Consider the following 10,509-nt stretch of genomic DNA (forward strand, 5'->3'; position numbering starts at 1 on the left):
GTGTAATGTAATCAGGGCAAGAGTGTAATTTTTCACAATAATTAGTTGGGCTAGTTTTTGTGAATGTGAGTAGTGTAATCTCTGCGTTTGGTATGTCACACTGCGGTTTTCTGATTTTGCGTTCCCTCTATGCGGAGGGGTTGCAAAGTGATTCCCTCAAACCTTCAAGTTATCTGTGTCCGTTCCCTTCTCCCTCAGAGACTTAAAAGGAACTTAAGGGGTTTAATAAATATCTTTAAAAAAATAAAACTAAAAGGAACTTAAGGGGTGAGGAATCTTGATGAGTAATTCAGGATTGTTTCTGTGAAGAGATTAGACACTTCTCCTCAGAACAGACAGTGATGTGGTCAAGCTGGGCACAGATATGGGAGCAGTGCTCTAGCTGTAGAGTCCCCCCCCCCCGCCTTTTTTCTTCCCCCCCACCATGGAGGTGCTAGAATTTCAGAATCAACATGTTTCTCTTTAGAGAGCTGTTTGTCCCTCCCCAAGGCTTGGAGCACCCTCAGAAAGGTGCTGCATTTTTGACTGACTCCCGTTGGGCCCTTCCGCTGCAGCGACAGACTTCCGTAATGTTGGGCATACCTGATTCAAAACATTGTCTTCCCCCTCCTACTTTCCCTCCTCCTAGGGATAACTTATTTATTTAATAAAATTTATATAAAGGTAAAGGTAAAGGGACCCCTCACCATTAGGTCCAGTGGTGGCCGACTCTGGGGTTGTGGCACTTATCTCGCTTTATTGGCCGAGGGAGCCGGCGTACAGCTTCCGGGTCATGTGGCCAGCATGACTAAGCAGCTTCTGGCGAACCAGAGCAGCGCACAGAAACGCCATTTACCTTCCCACTGGAGCGATACCTATTTATCTACTTGCACGTTGACGTACTTTCGAACTGCTAGGTTGGCATGAGCAGGGACCGAGCAATGGGAGCTCACCCCGTCGTGGGGATTCGAACCGCTGACCTTCTGATCAGCAAGTCCTAGGCTCTGTGGTTTAACGCACAGCGCCACCCGCGTCCCAATAAAATTTATATACGCTTCATCATAAGAAAAAAAACCTCAAAGCAGTTTACAAAAAAACAGAGGCATGTATAAGGGCAAGTTGGTTCTTCTAAAGAGCTTCAGTTTGAAAGTAATTCATTTTTCCTCATGAGTTCATGAAGAGTTTAGAGGTTCCCCAAGAGGATGGATTGGAATTACCCTCCTACATGAAACTACAGGATGGATTTGTCCTTTTTCTAGTTTCAAGTTAGGCTTCTTTCGCTATTGAAAAGGTATTGTTATGAGTTTGTGGTGTTAAGCTGGGTTCCAGACCGTGTGTGTGTGTGTTAGTTAAGCCGGTTGTCAGACTCCTCTAAGCTCTGGATCCAAAAAGTGATAGAAACTAATCAAGCCAGGCTAGCTTCCTGCTGAAGTTTAAGAACAGAGGAAGGGGCTCTGTTGGAGACAGGCAAATGGGAGGTGCCCCTCACTGAACTCGCAGATAGTGGAGGGGCTCTGTTGGAGACAGGCAAATGGGAGGTGCCCCTCACTGAACTCGCAGATAGTGGAGGGGCTCTGTTGGAGACAGGCAAATGGGAGGTGCCCCTCACTGAACTCGCAGATAGTGGAAGAGACAAAAGCGAGAGTTTTAGAATGGAGTTGGAAGGACTGTGATGTGAACTGGAAGGAAAACAGCAAGAAGAGAGAGAGAAAGAATGTAAGAAGTTACATTTTTACAAATAAAAACAAATACCTTATCACAAATTTTCTCTTTTAAGATTCTTTAAATCTCTGGTCTTCATTCCATATCCTCTTCTGGTTCCTTATATTAACCAATTTCTTCTGCATATCCATTCTTAAACTTTTCCCATTATTATTTCCCTTAATTTTACCTAATTTTCTACTAGTTGCAAGTGTTATTTAAAAGCCTGCCAATGTATCAACTTGTTTACAGTATTCTTGCACATAAACAATAAACAATTCCCACTCTTTTTCAAATTTCTCATTATTGTAGTCTCTGAGCTTTGCCATTTCTACATAGTCCATTAGCTTGATCTGCCATTCTTCTTTCGTCAGTTTCTTTTCTTCCTTCCATACTGGGCTAACAGTATCTGGGTGGCTGTTGTAGCATACATAAATATTTTCTTCTGTTCCTTAGGTACTTCAGTTCCTATAAATCCTAATAAAAAAGCTTCTGGTTTTTTAACAAAAGTTATTCTAAACATTTTCCTCAGTTCATCACAGATCATTTCCCAGAAGCTTTTAATAACCTGACATTCCCACCACCTATGATAGAATGTACCGTCCTTTTCTCTGCATTTCCAACACTTATTAGAATTTGTTCTATACATTTTAGCAAGTTTCACCAGAGTTAAGTACCATCAGTACATCATTTTCATATAGTTCTCTTTAAGTGAGACACATGCAGTAAATTTCAAGTCCGTCCTCCAAAGCTTTTTCCAATCACTCATTCGTATATTGTGTCCCAAATCCTTTGCCCATTTTATCATTACACACTTAACCTCTTCCTCTTTGATTTCCCATTCCAACAAATTATACACTTTCAACAGTAATTTTGTACAGTATTATCTTCTACAATTTCTCTTTGAAATCTTGATATTGTGTAGCTAAAACCTTTCTTTTTATCATTTTTAAATTTTTCATTTATTTGAAGATACTGTAACCAATCTGTTACCTTCTCTCTAATTTCCTCAAATTCTTTTAACTTTAATTAGTTGTCCACTTCTGTTAACAGCTCTCTGTATGTTGGCCATTTAGTCCTCATATTTACCTTTTTTAAAGATATTGCTTCTACATGGGTTTTTTTTTGTTTTGTTTTGTTTGTTATATCTCTCCCATACCTTAAAAATCACATTTCTTATTATATGATTATGAAATCCTTTGTGGACTTTTGCTTTCTAATACCATAAACACGCATACCAAAAAGAGGCTCCTCATGAGGCTGGAGGAACATCACCCGGCTGTGAGTGTGAAGGCCGCTCCCTGCAAGGCCATTTCCGCCTGGCCTAGGAGGTGGAGCCCACACTCACCAGCCCTACTGAAGAGGCTCCTCATGAGGCCGGAGGAACATCACATGGCTATTGATTTATTGATTTAATGCTGTACACTGCTTTGAGGTTTTTTATTAAAAATATAAAGCGGTATAGAAATTAAATAAGTAAGTAAAAACCAAATCTATTATCGTGCCCTTCCAAGTCTAACAAGTGTGTATTCTCTAATTTAATCCAATCCCGAATCCAGGAAATGCAGGTTGCCTCAAAGTATAATTTTAAATCTGGTAGAGAGAAACCTCCTCTGTCTTTAATGTCAGTAAGAAGTTTCTATTTTATTCTTGGTTTCTTCCCTTTCTAGATAAATCTTATAATATCCTTTTGTCATTGTCTGAGCTGCTTTTATGACAAGTCGTTAATGCCTTGCTGGCTTACAGAAGGGCATCAACCAGTCATAATTACAGCACCACCTGAACAGCTTACCTGCCTTGGTGTTCCCAGTCTGGAGTGGATCTTACCTTACACAGTATTCATGATTTTATTCAGTTTCTTCAGGGAGGGATAAATAAGGGGCCTGGATCTGTTGTCTTGTCATCTGATGTTTAAACATTTCCTTGAGGGGGTTGTGTTGAGAGTGTCAATAACCATATGGATGGGGTAATTCAATACAGGAATGTGCCTTATATCAACTCAGACCAAAAGACTAATTTTTTTCTAATTGGAAGTATATATAATTATACCTAACTGAAAGTGTAGTGCTCCATAAGTGGACATATTCGAGATTCTGTGCTATTCACTAAAGGGGTTAAGCAAAGTCACATTTTACTTCCTGTTTGTTCAATTTGTGTAGGAATTATACAGTTGAGCTTTTATCATCTTCTACCTGGCATGCTCCCAAATGAGCCATAAAAGCATTTCTGTGTTGTTTTGTGCAGGTGAGGCTGTTCATGGTTCCCAGACAAAAGGGGGCTTGAGCTGATCGTTGGGAGGCATTTTCTGAATATGGTCCAAAGTAACTCCTTACGGAGAATATCCCAAAGTTTGTCTGCTTGTTCCTACCCAAATCAGTACATTGGTGTAGAGGGAAGGCTTGTCATGCAACAACCATGCATCTGTGAGTGTCCAAGTACCTGAACTCGTGTTTGTGTAAAAGTAAAAGATAAAAATCATCACCACCTGTGAGCAGGAGAGCCTCAATCTAATGAACTGGCTGCCTGCCTGTGGAAAGACCTTCAGATAATAAGTTCAAGGAAAGTGCAGCATCTGATATAGGTGTTTGAAGGCTAGATTGGATTTAGAATTGCTATTAGGATAATGATGTTGTTAAAGAATGGCTGATTAGTTAAAAACAACTAAAATTCATTAAGTTTACATAAATGTTCATATAAATAAACAGAATTTGAAAGAAATTTGAAAAGGAGGCTAGGATACTTTCATAACTAAGTAAAAGGCAAGTATTAAGCCTGATCTTTATTGTTGCAACAGGTTTCAACCTCTAAGCATGCAAGAAGAAGCCCTGAACAAAAGAGAGCAACTTCTTTTTTAAAGTTCCATTTCCCCCATCATACTCTCCCCCAAAGATGTACCACAAATGTCATGCCATGTCACAAAAAACAGTGTTGTGATAGACTGATACAGTGGTGCCTCGCAAGACGAAATTAATTCGTTCCACGAGTTTTTTCATCTAGCAAATTTTTCATCTTGCGAAGCACGGTGTCGGAAAAGTTTTGGAAAAGCTTCAAAAATCGCCAAAAACCTCAAAAAAGGCTACCACACCGCGTTCTATGAGTTGCTCCTCGAAGTCGTCGCAACTGTATTAACGATGTTAAGAAAAAGGAAACAAACTTGCAAAAAACGCAAGACGTTTTCGTCTTGCGAAGCAAGCCCATAGGGAAATTCGTCTTGCGAAGCAGCTAAAAAACCGCAAAAACCCTTTCGTCTAGCGAGTTTTTCATCTTGCGAGGCATTCGTCTTGCGGGGCACCACTGTATTTCAGTCTCTGACTTGTCACCTGTCAGTCAAGCTAGCATTTACATTTACTTTGATATTACAATTGTGTTAGTCTGATTCACTCAGTTTCTTTTTGCAAGTCATCTTTCTTTATTTTGTTAGGTTAGGTTTTGCCCATTGACAGTTTTCAGGGAGAGGTCCAAATATATGAGTATGTGCTGTTGTGCTTCAGGGATTATGACTTCCCCTCAATTTACCAGCACTACTGCTTGGGACCACTTTATTTATGTCTTTGAGATTCTTGTTGTACAAATAAAACAATTTATTCAAACATTTACAGTGCTTTTCTATTGATTTCCATTCACAGAATAGGGTTAATAGGTTTAATTGATGACTTCCACTAGGTGGTTGTCTCCATTTTGCCCCCCACTGTTTGATGGATGAGGTGTTGACCAACTATTCTGGAGTGGGTTTGCAGAGCTGCTACTCTGCAAGGGGATTTAAAATTTTAAGGGCTTCAGTGTTCTGACTGGATGGCTGTCAAAGGAGGAGGGATTTGATTGGTCAGTTTTCGAGGCTATGTTGATAATGGAGTTGTTAAGCCTTATTTCTGTGTGTTGGTGTGAATGCACTCATTTGTGTGTATTTTATGAAGAGGTGCATTTATGCACATGCACCTAATTTGTCCATAACAATGTTAGATCCATATTTTCCTGAGAAGGGTTGAAACATAAAGTACAGTGGTAGCTCGGGTTACAGACGCTTCAGGTTACAGACTCCGCTAACCCAGAAATAGTACCTCTGGTTAAGAACTTTGCTTCAGGATGAGAACAGAAATCGTGTGGCGGTGGCGCTGAGGCAGTGGGAAGCCCCATTAGCTAAAGTGGTACCTCAGGTTAAGAACAGTTTCAGGTTAAGAACGGACCTCCGGAATGAATTAAGTTCTTAACCCGAGGTACCACTGTATACAAAAGAGAATAGTTACAGAGAACAAGCAGGCACATAAACACCCTCAGCAAAAAAATTCAAATAGGAAGGTTGTACATTGTAAAACTCTTCATAAAGTGTTTTTATTGTATAAGGAGTAGGAAGAGAAAGACAGTTATAACACCCCTTAGCAGTGGATGTAATGTGTTTTCTTTCCAAGCTGGCATCATGAATCTGTTTTTCTATTCCCAAAGGGTTTTGCAAAACTGTTTATTTAGTATTCAGTAACAGATGGAGAAACTACGTATTTCTCTTCTGTCCAAAAGTGGATCAACATCCTGGGATGGCTCTTGCACTCTGATCCAAAGCAAATGTACTTAACAAGGCCTGTTAATAAGAGCCCTGTTGGGCCAGAGGAAGAATCCAACTAGTCTGGCATCCTTTCCCACAGAGGTCAGCCAGATGTTTTAACCAATTGAATTGCCTCAGCTGGTTTCTGTAGAATTTACTGCTGTGGGTTAAACCACAGAGCCTAGGACTTGCCGATCAGAAGGTTGGCGGTTCGAATCCCCGCAACGGGGTGAGCTCCCGTTGCTCGGTCCCTGCTCCTGCCAACCTAGCAGTTCGAAAGCACGTCAAAGTGCAAGTGGATAAATAGGTACCGCTCCGGCGGGAAGGTAAACGGCATTTTCGTGTGCTGCTCTGTTTCTCCAGAAGCGGCTTAGTCATGCTGGCTACATGACCTGGAAGCTGTATGCCGGCTCCCTCGGCCAATAAAGCAAGATGAATGCCGCAACCCCAGAGTCGTCCACGACTGGACCTCATGGTCAGGGGTCCCTTTACCTTTAACTGCTTCTAGCACTTCAAGGCAGTTGTCATTTAATCAAAGCCATCCTTTTTATTGTGCAGTCAATAATTTGTGCTCATGATAGTATTGGTATCAGTATCAGTTATGCATGATTTATTTGCACCTTCAAAAGTTTCAGTGTGGAAACACTACTTCATTTCTAATCAGTGCATGTGCTGTAACTCCTTGGATGAAATCTTATACAGTCGTACCTTGTTTTGCGACCGGCATCCGTTCCGAAGCCTCAGCCACTAGCCGAAAAGGATGCAGGGCAAAGTGCTGTGTCTGCATGCGCGCACGGAGCGGTTACGCTTCTGCGCATACGCGAGCGGCAAACCTGGAAGTAACCCATTCCGGTACTTGCGGTTCTGCCGCGGACGTTCACCAGATTGGACGCTAGATGAGGCGGACGTCCGTGGAGGTATTACTGTACAGTATAATTTTATGCGATAAATGGGTGAGGAAAGAATGTTGCCCTGTTTTTGTGGTGCTATAGTGTAGGAGTGCCCCTCCAGACAGCAAATTTGTGGTAACATTGTAGAACTAATAATGGAGAATGATGTATGGATGGTCTGGTATAAATCCACCACTAATGTGCTAGTCAATGACTTGTTACTGAATGAATCAGTCTGGAGAGGACCATGGTGATAATAATTCCTAAAATGGACTCAGGGTATACTGGGATATTTCAGTTGATAGAGCATGAGATTCTTAATCTCAAGGCTGTGGGTTCAAGTCCCATGTTGGGCGAAATATTCCAAGCATTCCAAGCTGTACAGCACTATGATTCTATGGTTCTATTGTGAGCTACAGAGGCTTTTTTAAAAAAAATAAATAAACCCTCAAAAAGTCAGAAGCACACTACCATAAAAGGAACTTCCAGTGATCCATCTGATGCCTCTGAGAAGCCCTCAAGGAAGGCTGAAAGGCAACAGACCTCTCCTATTTTTTTTATCCTCTTCACCCAACATGGTATGTATGACTGCTGAAGACAAGTTCCATGAATACAGCTGTGTTAGCTGGGTCTGATGGAAGTTGGAGTCCAAAATCCCTGGAAGACACCAGGCTAGCAAAATCAGCCACAGAAGGAGAAAGTGTTTGAATGGGGAGGTGGTGGGGAGGGACACATTCAGGGCATTTTTGCCAGGGCGACACAAATTGTAGTGCCTCAAGAGTTCATGTATGATTATAATTGCGTGCTCTTAAATGTTTGTTTTTTTTAATGCAATTTTGTGACTGTCTGTACCCACCCTGATGGCCTAATTCAAGCACTGTTGCTGCATGGGGTGTGTTTTGATATGCTAGCACCAGGTTGTATCTTTTGCCAAGCTAACAAAAACTACTTAGCTTTAAAACCAATGGAGCACAGGCTCCTACAGCAGTGGAGAAGAGTCTTTGACCATGTGGGGAGGTAGGCACCAATCCTTGGGGTAGGCAGCATGCCTTTATTTCTAGCTGTAAAATGTTGGTGAGTCTGACAGGGTGGCCAGTTGTATCTCTCTCTCTCTCACACACACACACAAAAAGAGGCCAAGAGGTCATATAACTGGCACATAAATAAATAAATAAATAAATAAATAAATAAATAAGATTTGCGTGAAATTGGTTTGTGCTAATTTTGTAGGTATATAGATAATTAATTGTAAACAATGGCTCTAATTCAAGTAGAAATACTGTACATCTCACCCTAGAGGGGAAGACACTGACAAGGTGACTCTTGTGTCTGACCAGTCTGTTCTCCAATTGCTGCTAACTGTTGATGGGCAACTTCAAAGCCCACTGCCCCCCACCCTCCTCCATTCTTGGACTGTGCAGCTCTTCTGCTACAGAGCTGCCCTTTGCAAATTAAGGTGCATATTGGCCACCTTTGGGCATGGTCATATCGTTCTAACTTTCTCCTGTATTTTTATTGGTCTTCTGCTACTCTAAAAGCCTTGAATTGAAGTGTATCCCAGGGCAGCCCTCCCCATTGTGGTACTTTCCAGATGTTTTGGGGCTCCAGCTCCTGTCAGCCCCAGCATGTATAAGCATTAACCGGGCATTTGGAGAACACCAGTCTAGGGAAGGCTGGCCTATATATTTACAACATAAAAGCAATGGCTACTTCTTTTTTAAAAAAACGCACACACTTCCGGGACTGAGAATTCCCTATGTCTGAAGGATGTTATTATATACAACTCATTTTTAGTGCAGGGCTTGGTGCTTCTGCAAAAACCAAGGACTTGGATTTTTAGACGGAAGCATTATGGTGGTTATTATATTAATATACATTATGAGCAATAACACGGAAAGATGTGCTGCTATTACAAGTGTGATTCACAAACAACCTGTTAAGCCTGTGATCTTAGCCATAAAGTGATTTAGCCTCAGGGACAGAACAACTCTGGCTCAGCTGGTTCAGCTTTAATGCTCTCTAGCAATTCTTCTGCTCAAACCAACAGTCCAAAGCTTTTCAGGCAGTGTCATATTTTGAGCTGGCAGCTTTGGGGTGGGGGGGGAAGGGGGGGCTGAGGGTGGTCTGCAGAGGAACAGATTATAATTGAAATGTGACTAGATATCTGGGTAAGTACACTAATACCAGGCTGCAAAGTGCTGAGAAGAGAGCCTGCCTCTGCTGTCATCTGCAGCTGTTCCATCAGAAGCTAATGATCTCTCTCTCCATTTTGTTCTTCCTGGGAGCATAAAAATAAGCAGCCTAATGAAGCAGCACCAAGTGTCTAAAGACATAGGAGTGAGATGCTTCCACTCAGCATGCATAGGCATTTTGGGTTGGGTGGCAGCTATCCAAATTAATGCCGAAAGGCATAGCTGCCCAAAAGGAATGGATGCTTAAGGGCTCAGGGTTGCTGGAGGAAACACAAGAACGAGCTCTATTAATTAACTTTGATATTACCGTATTTTTCTCTCTATAGGATGCACCGGACCATAGGACGCACCGGACCATAGGAGGGGGAGAACAGGGGGGAAAAATTCTCCCCCTCTCTGCTCAGCGCCCCTTCAGAGGGAAAACTGTGCAGTGCCTCTCCAGCGAAGCGAAGCCTGGAGAGCAAGAGGGATTGGTGTGCACCGACCCCTCTCGTTCTCCAGGCTTCAGGTGGCTATCTGCAAGCCTTCAGAGCGCAGCGGGAACTCCTGCTGTGCTCCGAAGACTTGCAGATAGCTGCCCGAAGCCCCCGGAACACAGCAGGAGTTCACGCTGTGCTCCGGGGGCTTCGGGCTTCAGGTGGCTATCTGTAAGCCTTTGGAGTGCAGCGAGAACTCCTGCTGCATTCTGAAGGCTTGCGGATAGCTGCCTGAAGCCTCTGGAGCGCAGCGGGAATTCCCGCTGCGCTCCGGGGGCTTCAGGTGGCTTCAGCGAAAGCAACGCGAAGCCTCCGGAGCGTGTGGGGAGCTCTCCCTCTGCGCTTTGGAGGCCTCGCATTGCTATCGCTGAAGCCAAGGAGCCTGCATTCGCTCCATAGGATGCACACACATTTCCCCTTAATTTTTGGAGGGGGAAAAGTGCGTCCTATAGAGCGAAAAATACGGTAATGAGTCACTGTTAAGGAAAACACTCAGCAAACAATCTGTTAATATGTTTAACCACACACCCCCTTGTGATTTCTTTAATACATGGAAAGGGTAACTGGATCATCTAGGTCCTTGCAGATTGTCCACTTTTTCACAAACTCTATAGGAATACAAGTTACTGTTAATCCCTACCAATGACAAGCTCTCACTGAAGCCGAAAGTTTGACCAAACGATGGGTCCAAGGATGGAAGTGTGAGCACAGGTCATGCAAGTCTTTCTGGAACA

This window comes from Podarcis liolepis, assembly GCF_965112155.1.
Source record: "Podarcis liolepis genome assembly, chromosome: Z".
NCBI classification, from domain to species: domain Eukaryota; kingdom Metazoa; phylum Chordata; class Lepidosauria; order Squamata; family Lacertidae; genus Podarcis; species Podarcis liolepis.